The 26,253-nt window shown below is 35.6% G+C and overlaps 1 long non-coding RNA gene across 1 annotated transcript; it reads right to left on the minus strand.

The window, feature by feature from the left end:
- Positions 1–220: 220 nt before the first annotated feature.
- On the minus strand, positions 221–26,099 carry LOC130013529 (uncharacterized). The gene is made up of 3 exons (XR_008788700.1): positions 25,960–26,099; positions 23,239–23,340; positions 221–350 (listed from the first exon to the last, which is right to left on the minus strand). It is a non-coding gene; the product is annotated as an uncharacterized LOC130013529 (long non-coding RNA).
- Positions 26,100–26,253: the final 154 nt, after the last annotated feature.

Raw genomic sequence — 26,253 nt, forward strand, 5'->3', positions numbered from 1 at the left:
CTCTACTACATCACGCCAAAAACTCGCCATAACAGACCATTTCATTTGCTAAATCCTCACATCATCCAGGACGCAGGTTATATAACAACTCTTCCAGATCCTAGTGTAGAAAAGACAAGTAAAACCAATTTTTGTACTTTAAAAAACAAACTGAAATAGGATTGTCTTTTAATCAGATTGAACATGTATGTATCTCACCCCCAATCAACTTTCATATGTTGTGCATTAAAGAAGAAAACAGTAGCTGGTATGAGAGTGATATCAAAGTACTGGGTATATACATGAACACTATCTACATTAACACAGTATATCTCAGCCATATTGCCCAATTCTGTAGAAGCTTTTTCCAGCTGTAAAACAAAACATAAATCTAGTTCAAATCAATAAAGAAAGATAGCTTCCTAAAAAGCGAAATATACACCCATAGCAGCTAAGTCGTCCAAGAAGCCTACAAAGGTTCTTCATATTATATTCTTTTGTATGTTATGTGGGCAAAAAAAAGAAACAACCCATGAAGTAATTACCAGAAATAACAAGTGAGGCTGATGTCCCCCACCGAAATCCCAAAATCAATAGATGTCACATATTAATTAATCGCATATTTATTTTTGTTTAAAAGTATCCAGCAATCAAACTGATTATCAACTATACACTAAGTTTCATCACTGTCTATCAGGTAGAATCAAAGTTTTCTTGTCCCAAAGCATCGACCAATGAAATTGCTCAGCTCTGCTTAGCTTTAGCTCGAAATGTTAATCATTGAACTCAGTCAAGACATTTACCTAATGAACATCTACATCAAGTTTAAACATTCTACCTCAATTAAAAGCAGAGTTGTTAATGTTCCAAAGTCTTGACCAATCAAATTGCTTATCGCTCCTTAGCCTACGCAGATAATTCTCATCATCAAACTTAGTCATCCCTCTCACTTAATTATAACCAAAGTTATTGTGTCCCAAAGCATCAACCAATCAGGTTGTTAATCTCTGCTTACCGTAAGCAGGCAATGTTTATCATCGAACACTATCAAGGCATTCACCTAATGAACGCCTACACCAAGTTTGAACATTCTACCTCAATCAGAAGGAGAGTTATTGTGTTCCAAAGTCTCGACCAATCAAATTTCTTACTGCTCTGCATACCCTGAACAGAAAATGTTCATTATCGAACTTAGTCAAGGTATTGATGTGATAAAACCATACACCAAGTGTCCTCACTACTCCTCACTCTCACTTAATTAGATCTAATGTTATCGTGTCCCAAAGCATCAACCAATCAAATTGCTTATCTCCGTTTACACCAAACAGAAAATTCTCAACTTCGAACTCCATCAAGGCATTCAACTAAAAAACACCTACGCCAAGTGTGAACATTCTACCTCAATTAGAAAGAGAGTTATTATGTTCAGGAAGTTATGATCCGATATGCGCGAATATGGAAAGGAACCAATATCTTTGGGTTATAAACATTGATTTACCAGATGTTTACACTATTTGTCCGGCAGTTTTGGCGCGATTTTACTGAAATTCAAACTCAACAATCATTACGGTGTTATAGTGATATATTTGAACGTTTTTTTAAATCGGATAATTATTGTGACCTCTAGAGGGACCACAAACTAAAAACGCAATTTTTCGTACAATCAAGGGCCATAATTCAGGAAGTTACAGTCCGATATGCATGAATATCCAAAGGAACCTAGATCTTTGGGTTATAAACTTACATTTCAAAATTGTGACCTCTATAGTGTCCACAACCTTGATATACCATATTTTTACGCTATTTGTGAACGAAGGGCGGCCGTTTTGTCTGTCAGTTTTGGGCAGATTTTCACGAAATTCAAACTCAGCCGTCCTCAGGGTGTAACGGTGATATAATAATACGGTTTTTTAAATCGGATAAAAATTATGACCTCTATAGGGTCCACAAGCTAAAAACACGATTTTTCGTACAATCAGGGGCCATAATTCAGGAAGTTACGGTCCGATATGCGCGAATATCGAAAGCAACCAAGATCATTTGGAGATAAACCTATATTTCATGTTTCATCAAAATCGCATAAGAATTGCGACCTGTAGAGTGTCCACAAACAAATTGTGGACGGGCGACGACAATATACGTCCACATGAAAATGTGGGCGTATAAAAACCTAAATATCCTTTTTTCCACTAATCACATCGCAAATATTTTCACTATTTATATATAACATATAATTGTCTGCGATATCACTTCAGTGGAAGCTGACGCTAAATAAAGCTATTTCACACACACACACAAAACATAGCTGGTTGTATGTGTCAATAAAATACCACGAGATTGCATGTGCTTGGAAATTTACTAATTGCATTATTTAGCTAAAGTAACCAATCATAATCAGTAATTGCACAGGTTCAGGCCTCAGGGTCATCAGTATCCATGAGTCCTATAAAAGAAATCATGGTAAACTTTTAAGACAGACTTTCATTAGAATCCTGGAGAGATTACCACCCGAGTTCCTGGACAACAGCTTTATTCCAGAAGGGGAAAGATGTAACAGTTTCTATCAGCAGACTTGCCAAGTCTGCCTGGCTAGTGTTTGAGAATGACTTTATTATTGTAATCTATACTATGCTTGTATCCATATGTAAACAGCTATGACATATAAAACGTAAAAATGAACTATTGCATTGTTAAAACTACTGAGAAGAAAAATGTCTTAAGAAACAGTAAGAAGTAAATACACAACGTAAAGCAGAAGCAAAGACAGCTAGAGACAAATTCTAGATGATCACAAGGCTACTAATATATGTAGTAAGAAAAGATGCATGGGTCGTATGTAGGATGTGGCGACCGGTTTTGCAACTCCTGCTCTCCACGTCTGACAGAAGGCCCATGGTGCTACAATATACCAATCCAAATTCCTTAAAATTGTATTTCAAAAACCTGACATTGGAATGATCTGATTTGTATGCATCATAAATAAACAGGTATACATACTGGCTATATTCAGGTTATTGACCCACTCCCCAATCTGCTTAGTAAACCACAATATATGATATGCAAAAATAATGTATTGATACCTGTTATAGAAGAATTGGTAAAATTATTTTGTGTGATAAAGAGGCTGAGATAAACTTGTGTACTAAAACATATTTTATTGCAAAAATATTCTTTACAAAGGGATAAGAACAATTTTTATCACCCAATAATACATTCTACAGTAGATATCGCTTGTGTGATATATTTCATAATCTACTGCGATATCTCCTTAGGAGATATCGCTTTACATGAATTTGAATGGTCAATTGAAAAGGAACTACTTTTTTTATTTTCAAAGAACAGTTCATTTCTTATTAAAAGTAACTTTTTTTTTTATTAAAAATGAACTATTGTTATGCAATTGACCTTGATGGAAACACTGGGTCAATATAGAGGACTTTGCAATAGTTGAATTGCTGTCAAAAAATGATGTATCACTACGCCATAATGTTCAGTAAAAGTGAAATCTACAGCAAAGAATTATATTTATCTATTTGTGCATGTAAGAAGGGATTGGGTGATAAATAAAATCTCCTACTCGTCTTTTTTGATATCAAAAAATATCAACACTCGTTGATAAAGTAAAAAAAAACTCGGAGAACCTCGTTTTTTGTTACTTTATCAACATGTGTTGATATTTTTTGATATCAAAAAAGACTGGTAGGAGATTCTCTATATAACAAATTATGAATCTTCTCCTAAAATATCAGTCAAACTTTTATATAAAATAGTATGGCAAATTGATTTTTAATTTAACTAACTTAAACAAATGTACATCTATTTACAAAACTTCCTTGTAAATTATATTAGTTAATGCATACTTATACGTTTACTTATTGGTACATTTATAGTATTTGTTTTTAATTATATGTAAAAACGTTTCGAGTCTTTGATATACCTTTGAATAAGTAAAACTAACATTTTATTTAATTTTTTTGATAGTAGCGATGAACCATTTAGAAATATTTCGTGTAATTCAGTGAAAGAAATATTTCCAAGCCATGTTAGTTTACTGAAAAGGGCAATCAAAAAAATAATGATACAAATTTTCGACAGATATAGCGTTAGAACTACAGTATCGATTTTCAATTATATGTGAACGAAATAGATCGAAGTTTAAACTACTACATCCATGTCGAATATGATTGTGGTACATAGAGAATGGCCTAGAACCAATACTTCTGAATTTTGGTGGCTTTATTTTAGTTTTTGAGATTTTTAAAATTCTTTAACGTTTGCAATGTCTTTAATCTTTTGATAAATTATTGTATTCACGAATAGTTTTCGGAAAGAATGATTTTTGTCTGATACTAACACGACAACCGGATTCCCGAATGTTGGAGATTCGTAAATTGTAAAGTGCTTGGGGTTCGTTTACAAAGTGTATAGTAATAGTAAAATACACAGGACAGATTCCATGGATTATTTTATGTAACTGATACAAACGTCTAAGCTTTCTTCTTTCACTTAATTTTGACCATGCAGTTTCAAAATATAAAGATTGTCTGGAGGCGTAAATTGTATTTCCTGTAACAACCCGAGCTGCTTTCATCTGAAAAATTTCTAATTTATCTGAATTATAACTACAGTTATCCCAAACTTCACAACAGTATTCAATTATAGGCAAAATAAAACAATTTATAGAGTTTATTAAAGATACATTATGGGAGATTAGATAAAGAACTGGCAGTTCTCACTATAACAGTTAACCAGCGGCTGCCAGGCAGGATACGCCCACATTTTCGAGAGATGGATAGAAAACAAGCTAACAAGAAAGTGATTTTTCCTACAATCAAGGGCCATAATTCAGGAAATTACAATTCGATTTGCGTGAATATCGAAAGGAAACGAGATCTTTGGGTTATCAACTAACATTTCAAGTTTCAACAAAATCGGATAAAAATTGTGACCTCTATAGTGTCCACAAGCTAAAAACGTGATTTTTCGTACAAACAGGGGCCATAATCCATGAAGTTTCGATCCGATACATGCCAATATCGAAAGCATCCGAGATATTTTGGAGATAAACCTATATTTCAAGTTTCATCAAAATCGGATAAGAATTGTGACCTGTAGAGTGTCCACAAACAATTGTGGACGGACGTCCAGACATCCGGACGGACAGGGGCGACGGCATAATACGTCCACATGAAAATGTGGGCGTATAAAAACTACCTAATGTAAAGGTAATTTGTTGAAAATTTCAGTCAAATTGGTCCACTATGCACCGAGATATCAGCTTTGTAAATTTCTGCCTAGCCTCGTTCATCATTACTAAAGTTAGTATGTTAAATTGTGAATTGTATAAGAATTGTGACCTGTAGAGAGTCCACAAACAATTGTGGATGGACGGACAGGGGCGACGGCATAATACGTCCACATGAAAATGTGGGCGTATAAAAATACTTTTAAAGCTTCCTGAATTGAGTCAGAATAATCTTCATTCGTTTTGTCTGGAATTCCAAAAATTTGAACGCTTGACCGCCTTGTCCACTGTTCTAAATTATTTACCTTACTACAAGCTGCTGCTAGAATTTGAGTTTTCACTTGAGTTTCGACTATCGCCTTCAGTTTCTTGTTTTCTTCCCTCATTTCATACATATCATTTTCAAGTTGATGAACCTTATCACTGATTATTTGCATTACATCAAGTCTTACATTTCTATCTTCAATTCGATAGTAGACTGTATCGTTCTTCATTTGAAACTGATGTTGCCATTTTAGATAATATCTCCTCAGAGTGTGTTTCTAAAGATATACCTCCAACTAGTATATAGGTTCCCTAAGCTGGTCTCTCCAACTAATAATCATCTTACATACATTTGTCTATTTATACAAATTAGTTACTTGGAAAGTGTTGACATAAACATATAATTATTGAAGGATTAAGACTTAGGCATTTAAAACAATAGTTAGAAGAAACTTAACAGATCAACCACTTTAGTTGCCATCCTGTCATAATTTGACTGACAGGTTAATTGCTGTCTGCCTCTAATGACTAACCAAGCATTAATGAATATTAAAATATAGATTTCAAATTTAAAACAGAATTATAAAATAATAAAATAACATATGACCTAGACATCGGTCATAGTTCAACCTTGCACAAGCTCAGGCGTTCATCTAACTTGAACCCCTCTGTCTCAGTCGATAACCCTTACTTAATAGTCTAGCAAGGGAGTTAAAACGATATTTCCAGATTGTCAACTTGGGAAACACAATACGATTAAAAATGAAGCAGTAATCCATGTAAAATGTCAAACCAAACATTTCAGTGAAGATGAAGTTGAAAATTAACTTGGTAAGCCAATCAAATAAAGTCTCTGTCTGCAAGTGCACGCGGTCCTCTAAAAAATTTAACTTGGTAAGCCAATCAAATAAAGTCTCTGTCTGCAAGTGCATGCGGTCCTCTACAAAATCATCTGGGTATTTAATGTCCGGAAAGCACACAAATTTATATCTGTATCTGTTTTTCATTAACTTGTTAATGCACTTTCTTTGTCTTTTATACGATTCCAGTTCTAACCCAGGCACCTTTGAAACATCCCCTCTTGTCAAAATTTCAATGTCATTCCCGATTCTTCGAATGATGTCACAATGAGAAAATTCTTTGGTATATAGACACAGGTGACAATGTCACGGTGATGTCATTACTACCTAAATGAATAAATGCTGTGTCCCCATTTGTTCTTATTGCACTTTCCAGCAACTGGCTGGCATTCTGTCAGTTCTTAGCCCTCCCTTGCCACGAAATATGCTGACGCCTAGTACACCCATGTCTCCACTACAGCATCTCCTAAGTCTCAAAATGAAACTCCTACCAAATAAAACTGGAACTGCCGTCGTAGTACACTTGAAGTTATTTTTAGTCAATAATGGTCCTTTAACATCTGCTTCTGCTTCAACTTTGAACCCCTTTCTGTTATACATATAGGCCTTTCATGTGAATAAAGTAATTGAGAAAACGTGTCATTTATGATTGACGCCAGCTAGGTTGTTGTTGTTTATTACAAATACGCCGGCTATGATTATTAATCAGTCTATATACGGTGCTATCAATAGTATACGAGATAAATATTACCCTAACCGAAGGTATTAGGGTAATATTTGTCTTACACACCGACATCAATGTTAAATCTATCCTAATTGATTTCACCTATAAGACAATGGTTTAACCCATATCAGCCCTGCGACTGATATGACAAAATTAAGAAAACAAGTCGTAACTTGCACATGCATTACATTTTAGTAACCATGTGTTCACAAACTGGCATTCATTTTGTGCAATGTTGTGAAACGATTCTGACAACGAACTGATCCACGCAAGTCAGTTTGTAGAAAATATGGTTGAAAAAGAAAACGTAGATTCTGACAAAGAATTATTTAAAGCTAGTCAAAGTGCAGAATTTATGCAGAAAATATTTAACAAGGATTTAAGAGCCATTCCACACGAAAACCATGCAGAAGGTTCGAAGGTGGGGATCGGCTGATTGAGTTCATAATATTTACAGGGTTTGGTCGACCCATCGAGCCTAATCCCCAGCCAAAATCGCCGATTTTAGAAATCAACTGTTTCTGAGATACAGCCCAATTACGTTTTTCAGCTAATTTTCGTCATTTTCCGGTCAAATTTGGACCATTTTTGTAGCATTGCTATAGCCGTTAATCGACCAATGGCAAACTAAGTTTTGGTTGGTGATTATAGTCTGGGTCTCACCTTACCATATTATAATGGGCACCCAGTGCAACCTCTCTTTCCGTAGATGTCATGACACTACACAAAATACGTGTCTGCAGACACCTGAATTATACCCTTTCTTCAAATTATGATAACTCCACTTGAGCAGGGTTTGAGATAAAAATGGAAATGGTTTTATTTGCAGCTTGACCTGTTCTAACAACATAAAAAATAAAATCATTGTCAACTAACCATCAACAGTATGAAAACTTGTGACGAAAGTTACGAAATTCGTCACTTTTCGATACGAATTTCCGCTTTTTAAAGGAGCTAAATCGCTAATATTTGGGATCTAGAAATTGACACAAATGGGTCGCAACACATATGATAATGTAATATGAATGTATATAAACTAATTTACATTCAATCATTTCTGTTTTGCTGTAATTTCTCAATTGAATGACAATCTTTAGCGTCTGGTTATTCCAGTCTAAATCAATGGTATTTATTGCGCATGCTCTCCAGATAAGTATATAGCGTCACCATTTGACATAATTTGTGGAATATGTCTAGCCTCGTTCTTTGAGTCCCTTGTTCCAAATGACGCTGAAACGCATTGTGGTACACGATTCGTGTACCAATGGTAAAATGTTTATTTTGTCTTGAATATTGGATATTAGAAGCCCATCTTTTCCCCGTAAGATCACAAGACCAATGTTGATTTTTGATGATATTGAGTTAGAGACTTAGCTACTTTAAGTGTTGGGATTTCGTCCGTACATTTCGGACATGTCCTACGCTTTCATCAATCTAGTCTTGAACAGAAGTCATTGCTTCTCTTTTGTAGTACTATTTATCAATCCAATAAGAGTGAGTATCAACCTTATCTACGTGATTACCTCAGTGGTTTCTCTATTTCCAGACAATTTAATCTCATTGATATCAACTGACAGCACGTACAAACTAGTCCTTGATGTCACTTATTATCCTAATAGCATATAACATCCTATTAAACCTTTAACTTATTTTCCGTAATGAAACTACTTCTTTTAAGACACCATATATAAATTCCCATCTACAGTGGCACTTTCCCGCGATCTCGATTATCGCACGAAAATCGCTTACCATATAAGGCAGTGCTTACTACGAAACTACTGTATGTGTTATATGTTAACGGTGTCGTATGCCATATGCTGAAGTTCTGCATGCCTTTTAGAAGCGATTTAACTATCAATGTAATTTTAAAATACCATTTTACGAAAATGATTTGACATCACCACAAGTAATTCTCATTTCGGACGTCTTTCTTTCATTTGCTGCCGTATAAACAAAGACTCGTAATTTTGGAGGAATATTACTGCCATGAATTTGATTAAAGCAGGAACAGATCGGCAAATTTCATTCTATCGTATTACGAAAGCACGTAATTTTGTAGGACTATTACTGACATAAATTTGAATACCATACCACAAGTAATTCTCATTTCGGACGTCTTTCTTTCATTTGCTGCCGTATAAACAAAGACTCGTAATTTTGGAGGAATATTACTGCCATGAATTTGATTAAAGCCATGCAAGATACGTCCACATTTTGCAAGAGATGGACAGAGAACAAGGAGCAACCATTTTGTCCTGCAGTTTCGTCCGATTTTCACGAAAATAGAACTCCACCATCATTAGCGTGTAATGGTGATAAATTAAAATGTTTTTTGAAATCAAATAAAAATTGGGACCTCTAGAGGAGGCTACAAGCTAAAAACGCCATAATCCAGGACGTTAACATCCGATATGCGGGAATATCAAAAGGAACTGAGATCTTTGGGTTATAAACATACCTTTTAAGTTTCATCAAAATCGGATAAAAATTGTGACCTACAGTGTCCACAAGCTAAAAACATGATTTTTCGTAAAATCAGGGGCCATAGTCCACAAAGTTACGGTCCGATACATGCCAATATCGAAAGTAAGCGAGATCTTAGGGACATAAATCTAAATTTCAAGTTTTGTTGAAAGTGGATAAAAATTGTTCTTCATTCATTTGCTGTCGTATGAACGAAGACACTTATTTTGAAGGAATATTACTGCTGTAAATATGAAGCCGAAGCAGGATTGGCAAGCTTTCATTCAATCAATGTACAGTAGAACTTGCTCGGGCGTGCATTCCTAATCAGCGAACACTTGCTTCAACGAGCACCAAAAAATCCCCCCGAGCGATTTTTAAGTAATTTAACCTCTACTAAACACGCACCTGTTCAACGTGGCCAGCGGTCACTATTTTACTAATAAATTCAACAAAACATCGCCCATTCAAAATTCAACGGCCATTGTTGAATGATACCATCTTGTCATTCTTTCTTTGTAACACTCCCGCTAATCCCGTGAGTAGTAGTTAATTAACTGGACCCCCGCTGATCAGGTAAAAAGAAATGTAAAAATAACAATCAACCCGGGATTATCTGTTTATTAATCTTTTGTTTTATTAAACGACTAACCTGATCATTGTTTTCACGCGTAACGACACATTATTTGATACTGATTGAATAATATGAAAGTACCGAGTTTTGTCACGATCATCTAGTATCTCTTTTCCATTGCCACTTTGTTGTTAAACAGACGTTTTAGCGCCCCCTATAATATTACATACAGAGTTACACCCCCTGTAAATCGGTGATAAAATCAGCGATGGTTTTTTGTTCATGTGCTTTTTTGATAAAATAAAATTAATTCATCGATTTTCTTCACAAAAATGGATAAATATTATCGAATGCATCACAATGGTAGACAGTAGTATCGAAGGTTGGTACAAAATGACAAGTTTACAGAAGTTATGTTGGAGATTTGAGTAAAGAATTTTCGTTCGGTGCAAGATTCAGTGACGGTCAAATTTATCGATGCAAGTATTGATGTTCGCTCCCAATGCACCCAAGCGTAATTTATTTATGTCAGCACAAAAAGCACCGAGATTTTATTAAGTGGTCGCGTAATCGCTAAAATAGTTGGGGTGGGAAATACTCAAATTCACGGCATTTTGAAACGCTTTTCGATGCTATGATTCAGTATGATGAAAGTAAAAGAAATATTGGGGGGCCAGAATCCAGTATTACTAAACAAACATGTATACGCGACTACTTTGAATTCACAACCAGGTAAAAAGAACATGTATTGTTATACTACATGAATAAAAAAATATATGCAATCTATATCTTTATTTTTTGTGGTAGGGGGTTGGGCAATTTTGGATACCTCTAGTCAAAGAGCACCTCCATTACGTAAGCATTTTTAAATTTCCCTTGGGTGCTTGCTTAATACAAGTTCTACTGTATTACGAAAACATGTAATTTTGTACGAATATTAATAACATAAATTTGAATACCATACGGGAATTAAATAGAATGAATGGAATGAAATGGGGTTTAACGTCCTACTATTCTGCTTCAACTGGGCTAATGAAGACGGGAGAATTAAATATAAAAAATATCGAGATGCACCTATTGTTATTACGTACGGGATTTGAATATTTTTTGTTGACACATGATTTTTAATTGTGGTATGAATCCATCTGCTTAAATAACGATAAGAGTTATGCCCCTTTATTTTCGGTAAAATGTCCAGCAAGAAAATTTTTGAAATCCCAACTCTAACTCATTTGTTTTTCGAATGAGATATGGTTTGTTGACAGAGCAACGTGTGAACTTCAAATTGTATCCCTGATGACCTCGCAATTGAAGGTCCCGGTCAAGGTCAAATAGGCAATTTTCATGGAAATTGGGTCTGTTTTGCATAATTGTTGACTTTCAACATTTGAATTGAAATTTCTCATTTTTCATAGAAAAAAATGTTTAAATAATAATGATTGACATTTTAGATCGAGAATTTCCGCAAATCCATATTCACTGGGAGACACCATCTTGGATTTGTAGACTGGATACCAAACCACACCGATGAAAACTCGACAGTTTATAAGAATTTCTTACCCCATTAAAACCATATAGAATACAATGAATTCAAATGTCCGACCTCCATGCCGGCGGCGGTCTACCTCAACTGATCACCTCATACCCTATGCAGTCTCTTTACACTTTCACTTCGATGCGCGCTTACTGTCTATAGTAATTCTCAGAGTTAACAATCTAACCAAAGTAAAAAAAAATTTTTTTTTTTCTTATTTCTGTCCTATTGTCATTGAATTAAATCTCTACAATAAATACTTATCAAATAACATATTTTTTTGTTATTTATCTTGTATTCATTTTTTTTTTTCTATTATTATTTATTTTCAATTTATTAAATGTCCCAATCCATGAACACAGAACACGTATCACAAACACATACATTGTCTATAAACACATAATTACACAACTTCTGGAGATTTTTTATCAAGGAGCGTTTAGAATTTGATAACACCATCCTCCAGGGTTTTCAGCAATTTGTATGGAGAAGCACCTTTCTTAGTTAAGCAATCAGCAAGCATTTCATGAGTTTCACACCAAAGGATTTCCTTGACTATTCTATTAGCTATCATTTCCTTAATGCTGGTGATTTCAAGTCTCAGTCTCTTATCGAATACAAATTTTTTTGATTTAACTGCATCACACAAAGATTTATTGTCTGTAATACAAACTAAAGGTAGTTGTTTTTTGTTACAATCACCCAAAACTAACTCAGAATACAATGTAGAAATTTAAATTCCTATATCAATTCCATCTGCCATTGCTAATGTTTCTCCAGAGAGAGTGCTTCTAACCACACGTCTAATTTTCGAAGAGTTCCAACCTGGGCTTCCACTTCAAAATTTTCCCAACCGGTCATTTTTCTCACATAGAAAGTGGTGCAATTTTTAGCACATAATAAGAAGTCAAAAACTACATGCTATTGGAATGTCGATCGGCTTTAATTGGGTCAAGGACAGTCACACAAAAATCCAATCTCACATCGACATTTATACCCACCCCCCTAAATAAATAAAAGAACACATGTAATCAATTATCATTATTTATTTATTTATACATTCATAAAATATAACAATAACAGGATACATTCATTCATCGCAAGTACACTATTTTCCTAATTTGTTTACAATATCGCCCGTATATATTCGTCGGTTTTACACGATTTCCATGTCTGTAAATTGGTGGTCCCTCCATAGAAATCCTCATTAATTCGTCAAGAGTTTTCATGCTCATGGAACATCGTAACTTGGTCTTTATTACGTTCTGGCGTGAGAAACCCTGCTCGCAGTCAACACTGCGTACGTGACGAATTCGGCTGTTGACTATTTCTCCATACATGGGGAAAAAGTAGTTTAGAATGATTAGCTCACGTAAATAATTCAAAGTCATAAAAATGTACAATAATTAACATAATTCTTAAACTTATCAATATATTAACTCGTATTGATTTTTTGTGAGCTCAAATAATATCGCGCTAGTATTTTCACTTGATAACATGCCAAGATGTTTGCACATATTTCAAAATGGCGGCCAGCGAAAAAGTTCATTGTCAAGCAAAGTGACTTCTATCAATTGTTATATAAAAGGAAAAAAAATGGATTAAAAACACACCTGGCAATATACCTTTTGTGTGGGAATATCATATCTTGACCACAGGAATATTTGTGACCATTTAGTAGAGAATTTACGGCTGACTTTGTTTTTCGGAGCGGAACTGTCTTCCTTGTGGGCCGGTGTTGAAGAAGGGAGGTCGGATTCATTGACGGCAATATCATCATTCTGGGAGGTGAGGAATTTCAACATTTTGAAATCATATAATGAATGGTAACATTTCTGTTATATATCTATATCATTCGCAGCGTTGACATGATTAACTCTTGTAATCAAGTGAAGACATCAAAGAAAAGTTTTTAATTTGTTTGAGCGATGAAAGATGGCAAATATGCTGTAACAACAACTCAAGTTAAAGAATGATCACAGTATTACTAATTATAAAACAAAACACACCCACCTAAATAAATTGATTAAATGTTAAGCTTTTGATCTGTTTGATGTTAATCCTCTGTTGATTGTGATTAGGGCAATATACACAAGGATAATTAATTGGCAGTGGTTTCTATTTGTGGGCTACTGAATACTGTTAATTTTATTATACCCAACAGTTTACATCACGACACTCACAGAGTTTCGTCATGTCCAGGGATTTTATGATTTAGCACAAAATATGCTATTTTTCCGGCGTGCAAAATGACCTTCGGGTCTGATCCAGGTCCCGACCGGCATATACGGCCGACATGGAACCCATGGTTCCAACATATTGGTGAAAATTCCCCCTCGCCTATCACTAATAACACTAAATGACAACCCTGAGTTCCACCGTCAGAAAGATTAGCCAAGGAGGCATCACTATAAATTATCAAGGACAATGGTCCTTTTCCTAGATATTTATAGGATAGATTTAATTTATCAGATTTCACATGTCTGATTAGTTTGTTAATTTCTAGAACATCCTTAACGCGAGCATCTTTTATTCTCCCTGCAAGAATACAGATATCAAACATAATATCTGGTCGGCTTTGTCGAGCAATCCACAGCAACTGACCTATTTTAGAACGAAGGATAGTCTTTTCATTCTCATCTACCAGTTCTTCTTTCTGAAATGTTCTATCCATCTTTATTTTAATGGGCATCAGATTATCCGCATAATTAGTTTGATACAGATTAATCTCTCCTTCTGAATCACATTTTAAATCAATTCCTATATATCTAAAGGCAATACTGTCCTCCTTACCAATGTCAAATTTTGACCTTATTTTTGTTATAATATTTACTTCAAAGTTCACAGTTCCACTCCAAATGAAATCGTCAACATAAATAGCTAGAAACCCTAATAATAGTCCACACTTATCTGACCAAAAGAAAACTGCTTGATCTACTTTTGAAACTTTTGCTCCAAGTTCGATCATAACACTTTTAACTTTATTATACCAATTTAAAGATACGTCATTAAGTCCATACACATTTTTTTAATCGCCAGATTCTGCCATTAGAGTTATGTTCAATGGGCGGACGGATTAATTTGTTTCGATCTAAAGCCTTTCCTTGCAAAAAGGCAGTTTTAATGTCCATGGAGTGGGGCTTCCACTTCTTTTGCGCGATTATTGCCAATATCATTCTCAAAGATTCCTCAGCACATGTGGGCGAGTCTTTTGGAATCAAATTATTAAATTCCTCAAACCCTCTAGCAACTAGTCTTGCTTTGGGAACTATTCCACTAGGCGTGTCTTTGACAGTACATACCCATCTTGTTGAAATACACTTTTGGCCTTCATCTGGAATTTCTTCCAATTTTGTATTTCTGATATTTTGGCTTTCTCAAAGGATAAAACTTCTATAAGCATTATATTTTCTTCACTGTCAATAGTATCATTTATCTTTAAATTGGACACTGTACTCAAATCTATGGCTTGTTTCTCCCGATCTGATAAATTCTAAATTATACCAGTTTTTATTTCTACCACTAACTTTACCGGTGCGACTCAGTACTTTCGCTTTCATAATTTCATCTGAGTTGCAGTTTTTAAATTCAATCTTTTGTCCTGTTCTTATTCGCGATAAATCAAATGCATCTGTGTGAGATACTGCTTCTATTTCCGAAGGTTGTTCGTTTGTGGATACTTCTATCTCTTCATCTGAGTCTAATAGAATGTTTACATTTTTATTTCCTTCATTTGCATTTACCGGTTCTTCTTTATTGTTTGGAGTTTTATCCATTTCATGTACTTCTGGGTCATTTGTTCTTCTAAGTCAACTCTGATGAACTTTAACTTAAAGACCCCCATGTCTAACAAAAATGACAGCTCCATCTTGACCTATAAAAGTGCCTGGGCCTTTCCATTCTTTAGCATCTGGTCTTTTATAAAATATCTTTTGACCAGTCAAAAAGGGACCCTCGGTAGTACGGATTTGTTTACAAATTGCCTGTCTAATATTCTCTGAACTTTCTGCCGCAATAAATGCTTTCCTTGCAGCGATCAATGATGAAATATGGTCACCAACGACTTGGCTAGCTGTCGTACCTTCTAGTGCAGGTGGGTTATCAATGAGTGTTGACAGCAAGTTAGGGTTTCTTCCGTAGACTAACTGATATGGACTGAAAACATTAGAGTTGACGAGGCTATTCTTAGCCATAATTGCCCATCTTAAACAGGTTTCCCAACTTCACTTCTCTTCAGCCTGTATCTTTAGTAGAATGTTTGTGAGTGTTTGATTGTGTCTTTCAAGTAAACCATTTGACCATGGGCTGTACGCAGCGGTTGTTTTCGATTCTATGTTAAAATTTTCACACATGTCCCTAACCTCAGAATTATTAAATTCGGCTCCATTATCACTATACAATCTTTTCGGGGCACCATGAATACTGATCCAATGTTGAATGAAATTTTCCACAAAAACAGAAGCTTTCTTACTTTTAATAATAGTTCCAGCACTGAAACGGGTGAATTCATCTATTATGTGTAAATACCAAATATTTTTGTCAAGTTCATGAAGATCTACCGCAACTGTTTCATTGAAATCACTTGCTAAAGGCAAACCAACAACTGGTTTGGGGCTAGGTTTCTTATACTGATGACAACCGATTTCAATAGATCAATCGCATTCTGCTCCTTTATTTTGCCAGAGTTCTTAAGAAGTGAGATTAACCGTTCAACTGTCGCATGGCCAAATTGTACATGTAACTTTTGTAAAGTTTTTTTTATATCCTCTTGAGACTGTGTTTCGTCAATCATTCAGACCTCATTTTCATGTACATATATATTACTGGTATCTAATATATTGACACAGTAGTGGCCAATAGAAGTAAATTCTAAGTCAATAGGCTGGCCAAACAATTCTGCTTTATCATTCACTAAATCTAAGATTGTTCCTGCTCTCTTTAAAGAGTCTTTACTCAATAATAAAGGGATGTCCGTATTTACCACTTCAGTCTCAATCTCACAATTTGCACGTCCAATTTTAGCAGGAATTTTAACTTTCTCAAATGAATTGACTTGCAATCCATCGCCAAATCTAAAGCCCCCCCTTCTTGGTTCTCTATGTACCTTACGTTTTTCTTCTTCACTCAATTTTTGAAGGAAGTTGTCTAACCACTTTCTACCCCTTACTGTTCTGGTACATGCTGTGTCTATCACTGCACTACCATAGGATTCAACCATAAGTATTTGATTTGCAGATTCTTCGACTTTAGCAAATAATGTAACATGTTCTTCTAAATCATCTGTTTTTGTGTATCTTACTCGTTCAGTGTCTCTGTCTGGAGAGTCTCGAGCCCAATGGAAAATAGATTGACAAATCACACACCTACTTCTTTTACCATTTCTGTCAACTGGATTTACGTATGATGAATTTCCACTGGCGTTATTATAACTTTTGTTACCAAAACTATTTCTAGAATTTCTTTTGTCGTAATGTTGAAACGTCAGCTTATTTCTAGTGTAGAGGGCTTCCTCTTTTGGTTTGAAAAGAATTCCATCGTCTTTCATTGTTGTTTGAACTTGACGTTGGTGGTCTCCAAATATTCTCGTCAATGTCGACTTCATGTTTTCGTACTTTTGATCCGTTGTGGCCGTTAACACCAATCTTCTTTCATTCGGAGAAAATGCACATGAGTTTAATAATTTAAATGAAAGCACAGCATCTGGTAAAACCATTTCGTGTCTCTTACATTTGTTATACCGTTTTTCATATTCATAGATAAAGTCGATATCAACTCACCATCTTTCCACCGTAAACTTACAAAATTTGAGTACGTGGCGTACGCTTCGTCGACACTATTCTTTTTCCACTAATTCCCAAAGTAATCGCACAGCCTTGTCTCTTCTTTTCCAAATCTGTAATCCGGCGCCATATTTTTATTTCGTTCTTCCACGTGTCATAAATTGTCTCTGGGCCCAGTACTGGAGGATTTTTGTAATTTGTGTTCTGTGCCATATTGTTTCGCTCTGCTACCATGAAAACTTGATAGTTTATAAGAAATTATTAACCATTAAACCCATATAGATGATATATATACAATGAATTCAAATGTCCAACCTCCATGCCGGCAGCGGTCTACCTCAACTGATCACCTCATACCCTATACAGTCTCTTTACACTTTCACTGCGCATGCGCGCTTACTGTCTATAGTAATTCTCAGAGTTAACAACCGAGACTGAATATTTTGGCAAAGCGGGTTGAAGGAGAGCTGGAGTTGATATATTGACCCTTTGATAGGGTGCCCCGTGGCCGAAACTTTTCCCTACTAAAAGTTGTACTCGACACGTTGAATGTGCATGCTTCAGTGACATAACTCTAACTGATTTCAGACGAGTCTCGGGCTCTCTTTGTGTCTATAAATAGCCACCGCACGTGAAATTCTCAACACATGTAATAACTATTACAGACGTAAAAAATCTATTGTTGACGATTCTGAATAGCAGTAATATTTAGCTTTTTGGTTATTACAGCAGCTTTAGAAATTACGCTCGTATTATTTTTTAAATTGCTTTATCATTAACTAGACCGTAAGAAGTGGCATCTTTTGGTTGAGTACAAATAATATCTCTGAATAATGCGGGTTAGACAAGAAAATGATACTAGCAGTAGTTTCATTTTACTTTTACAAGGTTCTTAAAACAATTGTTGTGTCGCCCACCGGGCGTTATTTCCAAATTCAATTTCTTGTTCTAGCTTTCTGTCATGTTTCGTAAAAAAGGAGTCTTGATTATCCCGGCCTGTCAATCAGACGGAGAAGGTCGGTAGACTGGTTAAGTGAGACTAATTTCAAAACAAGGGCACGTAACCTATTTTTTGCTCAAAAGTCTCTGGATGTCATTGACGACACTCCGAACCATTTTTCAGTGTATTATTTATAGATGGTTAAATGGTCATATCTTATTAAGTACAACATGACCGTTTATTTAGTGACTATAATTGTGCGAAACTGATTTAAGGCTTAGTATATATATAAGTATTGTGGTGTAATTGTCGAGATATTTGGAGATATTTATTTATGGTGGGGCAGCCTACCTTTGAATAACAATATAGGCGATTGAGTACCTGAATAATCCGCCGATGTATCCCAATAAAAACTGAAGTTTTTGGTAACTTTCGACACAAATTTCCATACTGTTGCAAGTTAGCTGACAAAGATTTTATTTCGTATGTTGTTAGAACTGGTCAAGCTGCAAATAAATTTATATTAATTTTTATTGCAAACCCTGCTCCAGTAGAGTTATCGCGATCTGAAGATATGGTACATTTCAGGTATCTCCAGACACGTATCTTGTGTAGTCTCCTGACACCTATGGAAAATGAACTTGAACCGGGTTACCATGATAATGTGATCGGGTAAAACCCTGACTATCACAAACAACCAAAACCTAGTTCGCCAGGGTCATGTAACAGCGGTAGTAGTGCAACAAAAATAGCTAAGATTTCGGCTAAAAATGGCAAAAATCGGGCAAAAAACGTAATCGGCCAGTATCTCGGAAACGGTTGATTTCTGAAATCGGCAATTTTGGCTTGGGAGTAGGCTCGGTGGGTCTACCAAACCCTATGAATATGAACTTAAACGGCCGACCGCCACCTTCGAACATCTGCATGATATTGCATGGTTTTCTCGTGGAATGACTCTTAATGTATTTGTGAGATACAAATGATAAACGCTTTTCAATTTCAAGTGACAAGTCGTCAGTGAATGTGCCAACAATACTGTTCCCATAGATACATTACGCAGAAATCAGTGGGCTGTGAACTTTTTTAACGGTTGGTCAGTGCTACAGAATAATAAACACGACAGTGAGCGAAAAATCCTGTGTGCGCTAGAAGATATGAGGATATAAGATCTTATTTTTTGGGTGTATAGATTCGTCTCGCAAGTAAACAAAATAAAATGATGAATATTACCTACTGAATAGTTTCACATTTACGGATTAGGAATAAAACTGATATTATGGATATACTACACAATCCAGAATTTGAGTTTCAGACAAGTTCTTGATGTTTCACACTATGGGGACAGATGTGACTATCCTGGTCACAGACTCCAAATAAGAGATAGGCTGTGACTTTCTTTGACTTCACGTTGTGATAACTATTTCCAATGATCAATTAAGTCTGAAACACTGTTTATGTTGTTGCTATGTTTATATATCGAATACAGCAAACTACAAAGGGCATATACAGGAATAACAATACCACAATTCGTTTCTACATTTTTATGACAAGCTGGATACATAACTCACAAGCATATATTACTATTAACATCATTTTCTCTACCTCTCGCCATTTCGTAAGACAAGTTTAACGACGGATGCCCCACAGCATCATATGGCTCTCCTATGAGTTAATGGGGTGGTCTAATCCAAGTGGTGTCTGAATGATGTCCGACTGATATCTATTTCCCAGCCAAGGCAGCTGTGGGTATCATGTTCCCCTACAGTCTGAACATGATGTCTGTATCCCTGGCCTCTTAGGCGAGGACGCTGTGGGTATGACGTTCCCCTGAACTCTGAATGATGTCTGAAGGGAAATTTAACCTCGCTCTTTCTTACAAAGTATAGATGTGTCAGCTATTAAGGCGGGACAATTACCATTTTTGGGTAAGTGTTTAGTATAGGCACCGTTTTACGTCAACACAATTCTAGTTAATTGTACTAATCCGTGCACGTGATGCCTGGACGATAGTACCCTACTTTCAACAATGGGTACTGACATAACTGTCGGCAAGTAAGTCTAAACAAGCCAACAGTGAGGCTGATGTCCCCCGCCGAAATAGGAAAATAATTAGAGGACACATATAAATTTATCACAAATTATCTTTTACAAAGTATTGAACAATCAAACAGTATATCTTTACTTATAGTCTAAGCATACAATGTTTTTGATGGAATAATTATAGCATATTAAGGGGAAAACATGCTCTATGCCTACAGATCTAGAGTTTGGTTGTATCAACGGGTCTATTTTCCATCTTGCTGCAAGTTGTGCAAAGTTCACTGTTTTCTTTCTGTCATTAAATGTCAATTCATTATTGCATACTACATATTTAATTAATTTATAATAGTTTCTTTTTCAATTTGTTTTTTCCATTTATTTGTTTATTTACCTTGCCTATATTCATTGTATTGGATTGTATTGGAATTGCTCAATTGATGCTTTTATCAATACCTGGTTATAATATTATGACATGTAATGTGGCAAGTTGAGTCGGGACATGTAGGCTATAATGTAACCTAAATGTATACATAAGTGGATTTCGTTTCATTTTTTTCGAAAATATTGTACAGATAAAAGAGGAGGAATTACAGGGGTAATACATTGGAAAGCTTCTTCAAGAACTAAAGCATAAACTATATAAACAAGCTTATAAAAAGGAAAAGTTTGTATAAAGACGTTTCGTTTGCACAACTGGGTGATGATAAATCACGTTTTGTCTTTCTAGCAGACGACACCGTTTTACGGCTCTGCTTACCCTAAGCGGAAAATGCTCATCTTCGAACTCCATCAAGGCATTGACCTAATCAACACATACACCAAGTTTGAACATTCTAGCTCAATTAGGAAGAGAGTTATCGTGCCCCAAAGTATCAACCAATCAAATTGCTTATCTCTGCTTACCCTAAGCGGAAAATGCTCATCTTCGAACTAGGCGGGGGACAATCAAAGTAGGAGAGTTATTGTTTTCCAAAGTCTCGACCAATCAAATTGCGTATCGCTCTGCTTACCCTGAGCAGAAAATGCTCATTATCAAACTTAGTCAAGGTATTACTGTAATGAAACTATACACCAAGTTTCATCAATCTCACTTAATTAGAACTAAAGTTATCGTGTCCCAAAGCATCAACCAATCAAATTGCTTATCTCTGCTTACCCTAAGCGGAAAATGCTCATCTTCGAACTCCATCAAGGCATTGACCTAATCAACACATACACCAAGTTTGAACATTCTAGCTCAATTAGGAAGAGAGTTATCGTGCCCCAAAGTATCAACCAATCAAATTGCTTATCTCTGCTTACCCTAAGCGGAAAATGCTCATCTTCGAACTCCATCAAGGCATTGACCTAATAAACACATACACCAAGTTTGAACATTCTAGCTCAATTAAAAGTTATCGTGTCCCAAAGCATCAACCAATCAAATTGCTTATCTCTGCTTACCCTAAGCGGAAAATGCTCATCTTCGAACTCCATCAAGGCATTGACCTAATCAACACATACACCAAGTTTGAACATTCTAGCCCAATTAGGAAGAGAGTTATCGTGTCCCAAAGCATCAACCAATCAAATTGCTTATCTCTGCTTACCCTAAGCGGAAAATGCTCATCTTCGAACTCCATCAAGGCATTGACCTAATAAACACATACACCAAGTTTGAACATTCTAGCTCAATTAGGAAGAGAGTTATTGTGTCCCAAAAAGTGTGACAGACAGACAGACGGACAGACAGACGGACGAACCCATTTTAATAGTCCCCTGCTTTCTTCGAAAGGCGGGGGACAAATAGTAGTAGAATAATGCAAGCTACTTCATTACCCTAGTTTTCGTCACACATCATGTAGGTAAAGAATTTCTGTATTAAACAGAACACCTTTCTTAGAACTAAAATAAACCCTAGAGTATTACAACATGCCCCTTTGCAATTCGTTAAATAAGCAATTTTGCTTAATTAACGCCTATTATGTCACATGCAATAAATACAATACAATATCAATACTTTCAATATTGTTACTAAAATCTTCTAGTGTCCTTTAAATATCTCAAGTCCTACTTCTAAAATATCATTACACAGATAATCATGCTACAATAATATAAGTTCACTGATTCACTGTCAATAACTTCACTGTTTTCTAACACCAAATGGATTTTATTGTTCTAATCAGAATTGTTCTGTTTCATGCACTGTAAATTTGATGATCCATTAATATAAGTTAACACTTCCGCAAACACCGCTCCACAACCATATCCTTTTGCATACTGGAATTCCCCCAACTGGTTCGTCTTTACTAGGCGTTAAGATAAAATGTACATTACTTCCTGAAGCCACCAGTGTACTTGCTTAATCAGCCCACTATTAATTTAATTTGTTTACCCTTAATTCATAACATTTATTTTAATCTTTATCGGATACTATTACTGTATATCGTAATCATATTCATACCCTTATGCTTATGTAAAACTAAACTTTTTTTTGTGAATACGCATGTATGAATTCGTAATTCTATTTAATTTTAAGTGAATATTAACATTATACAACTTAATGTGTCGCTTTAATATAAACTAATAGTATTAATTATTACGTCTCTCCTACAGTCATTTATAACTTTGAACCTGTTACATTACTAACGTTTTACCTATTAGTATTACCTGTTAACAGTGAACAGTTTTATCTCATTAACAAATCATCTTTAATTAATTACCCTAACCTGACCTGGTTATTGTTTAAGACATTCCACCTGTGCTATGAACCCACCATTCACCATTTTGTATATACAATGGAACTATAGTATACCTTTTCAACGTGTAATATCTAAGACCAGAGAAAGCACTCACGTCTATCGGCTTGCTCCGTAAATCAACTTTTGACAGGCATGCTACTTTTCTAATTTCCATATAGATACTTCCTTTTAAACCTTTTCGTGATTTCATTTCTATCTGAATTCAAACGGAACAGCATCATATTTCAAGACCTGATTGTATTATACTCCTGGTTGTAATAACAAATCAACCACAACCCGTAAGTTATTATATTCCTTACATTTAACACATATAACAAATAACAATTTACAAATAAGTTCATTATTATGTAACATAATAAGAACCCAACTACATTTTTTGGCACCAACCACCACCGCCCCCCCCCCCCAGTCAAAAATTTCCCCGTACGCCTATGTCAATGGACATAAGTAGTTATGTCACTTGGTGTTATGTCAACAACATAGAATCGGTTGGTGTTCGTCCATTTGTTACTGTTTGGGGTAAGGCAGTTTTCTTTCATTTTTAGAGCAAAAGTACACTGTGGTTTACTTATTTCGTCTAATTAGTAAAAAGATAGGTTGCCAGGCAACGAAACATACGCCCACAGCAGCTAAATCGTCCGAGCGGTCGACAAGAGTTGTCGCATATTTATTCCTTTGTAGGTAATTGGGGGCCTTTACAAGACACTTCCATACAGATCAGATTATAATTTTTGAGGTTTGAGGATTCACAAGGTTCTACAAACTGAAACAAGGGTCTCAACTCTGGAAGTAATCTACAGAAATTGTTAAAATTTGACAGGCTTTTTCGTTTTACTAATTTAAATAAGGCGTATAAATTTCATACAGATCAGATGATCACTTTTGTCATTCAGATATTCACAAGGTTCACAACTGCCATAACTCTAGAAATTATTGATGGAAATTGCTGAAATTCAACAGACCTCTGTTTCACAAATTGAAACGATGAATATAAATTTCATACATATCGGATGATAACTTTTATCAATCGAGCATTAACAAGGTTGAACAAAGTGAAACAAGGGCAATAACTCTAGAAGTAATAAACGGAAATTGCTGAAATTCAATAGGATTCTTCTCTTTACTAATTTAAATGATGCATGTAAATTTCATACAGATCGGCAGATAACTTTTGATGTTAGAGTGTTCACAAGGTTCAATAAAGTGAAACAAGGGCCATAACTCTAGACGTAATAACAGAAATTTTTTAAATTAAAGTAGCTAAGTCTCTAACTCAATATCATCCAAAGTCATACACGTTGAAAATACGAATTATTTGTCAATTCAAATCAACATTGATGTTGTGATCTTACCAGGAAAAGACAGGCTTCTGATATCCAATATTTAAGACAAAATAAACATTTTACCATTGGTACACGAATCGTGTACCATAGTGCGTTTTAGCGTCATTTGCAACAAGTGACCAGAAAGAACGAGGCTAGACATATTCAACTGGAGAGTCTGCTCAATAGACTGGAATAACCAGACGCTAGAATTTGCTATAGGGTTGAGACACAGGCCGTATTTCGCTGGACATAACTGATTTGAAATTAGAATCAAAACGGAAACAATTGAATGTAAATCAGTTCATATACAATCAGATTATATTATTATATGCGTTGCGACCCATTTGGGTCAATTTCTAGGTCCCAAATGTTAGCGATTTAGCTCCTTTAAATAGACTTCTTCATCTCACTAATGTAAACAACATACCAGTATATCAATTTTAAAACAACTGGATGATAATTAACTTTAGACGTTAGAGCGTTCACAAGAAATTATGGACGATGGACGGATGGACCGAAAAAACAAAATTAATAAAAATTGAATATTAAAAAAAGTATAAGTCTGATACTAAAAAATTTAAACGGTTTGGGCAATTATTTATGCCATGTTTCAAAGCAATTGCTCAAAAAATAAAATTTGGTTGGTACATGCTACCTTCATCGGTACTATTTCAGTAACGTACCTCTACCAGTTCCTGTGATCGTAGAGACTTGAAATTCTCTGGGGGTGTTCACGGGGACTAGCCATGACCTCAAACGAAATTTCAGCCGTATCGGTCAATAACTTTTTATTTTACCGTAGTTTAGCTTCTATAAGAGATAAATTTATCCGATTTTGACGCCATTTTGTTTGTTGGCTATTTAGGCTCGAATGACGTCATATGTGGATTGTGGGTTAGGATAAGGGCTAGGACCTGTAGATTTCGCCATAGTCTCAAGATGTAGACAGGGCTAGCCCTAACCCTAACCCTGTCTTGTTATTCGAGTCTAAATAGCCAACAAACAATATGGAATAGAGGCCAGGTACTAGGACTCTCATGTTTTCGTTACTACTAATACTAATACTTGTTGTTGTTCTTAGCGTTTAACGTCCGCTTCCACCGAAGGTGATATCGCAGACAAGTTCATTTTAATGATCTTAGCGCACGTGCAGGGGTCTTTGCTGTGGGAGGAAACCGGAGTACCTGGAGTAAACCCACGAGGTTGAGAAGGCGCCCCTATCTCCAAGCCACATACGCTCACACCTGGGATTGAAACCACAGCCGCAAGCCATGCAGAGGTGACCGGCCAACTAGAGGTCGAAGCGTGACACTCTAGACCACTAGGCCATCCCAACCCCCCTACTAATACTACTAGGCCTAATACTATTATAATGTATTGTACATTTAAAATAAATTAGTTTTGTGGGAGGAATCGGATATTTTCGAAGTGAATTCCGATGATTGGTAATGAATTCAGGTGATTAGTCTACCGTTAGTTGGGCGACTTACAATATTGTCTAATTGCATACACACTGTGTCATTCTCTCGTCCAAATCGTAAAACTAATACGACGTCTTCGGTTGATCTTATAACTTCGTCTACTTCACTCTTATTACGAAGCGTTTTCAAGACATTGCAACTCATTCTCTTGCTTCTTTCGGTTAGTTTCCGGTAAGTATAAAGCAATCGAACTTCTTCGTCCGATGTAGTTTCTGGATCAATAACCTAGCGACGTTGGGTAAGAAAAAAAAACCCACAACAATTTATATGGAAAATAATCACTTGTTGAAACAGATATAGCAC

This window comes from Patella vulgata, chromosome 7 (assembly GCF_932274485.2).
Source record: "Patella vulgata chromosome 7, xgPatVulg1.2, whole genome shotgun sequence".
Taxonomy (NCBI): domain Eukaryota; kingdom Metazoa; phylum Mollusca; class Gastropoda; family Patellidae; genus Patella; species Patella vulgata.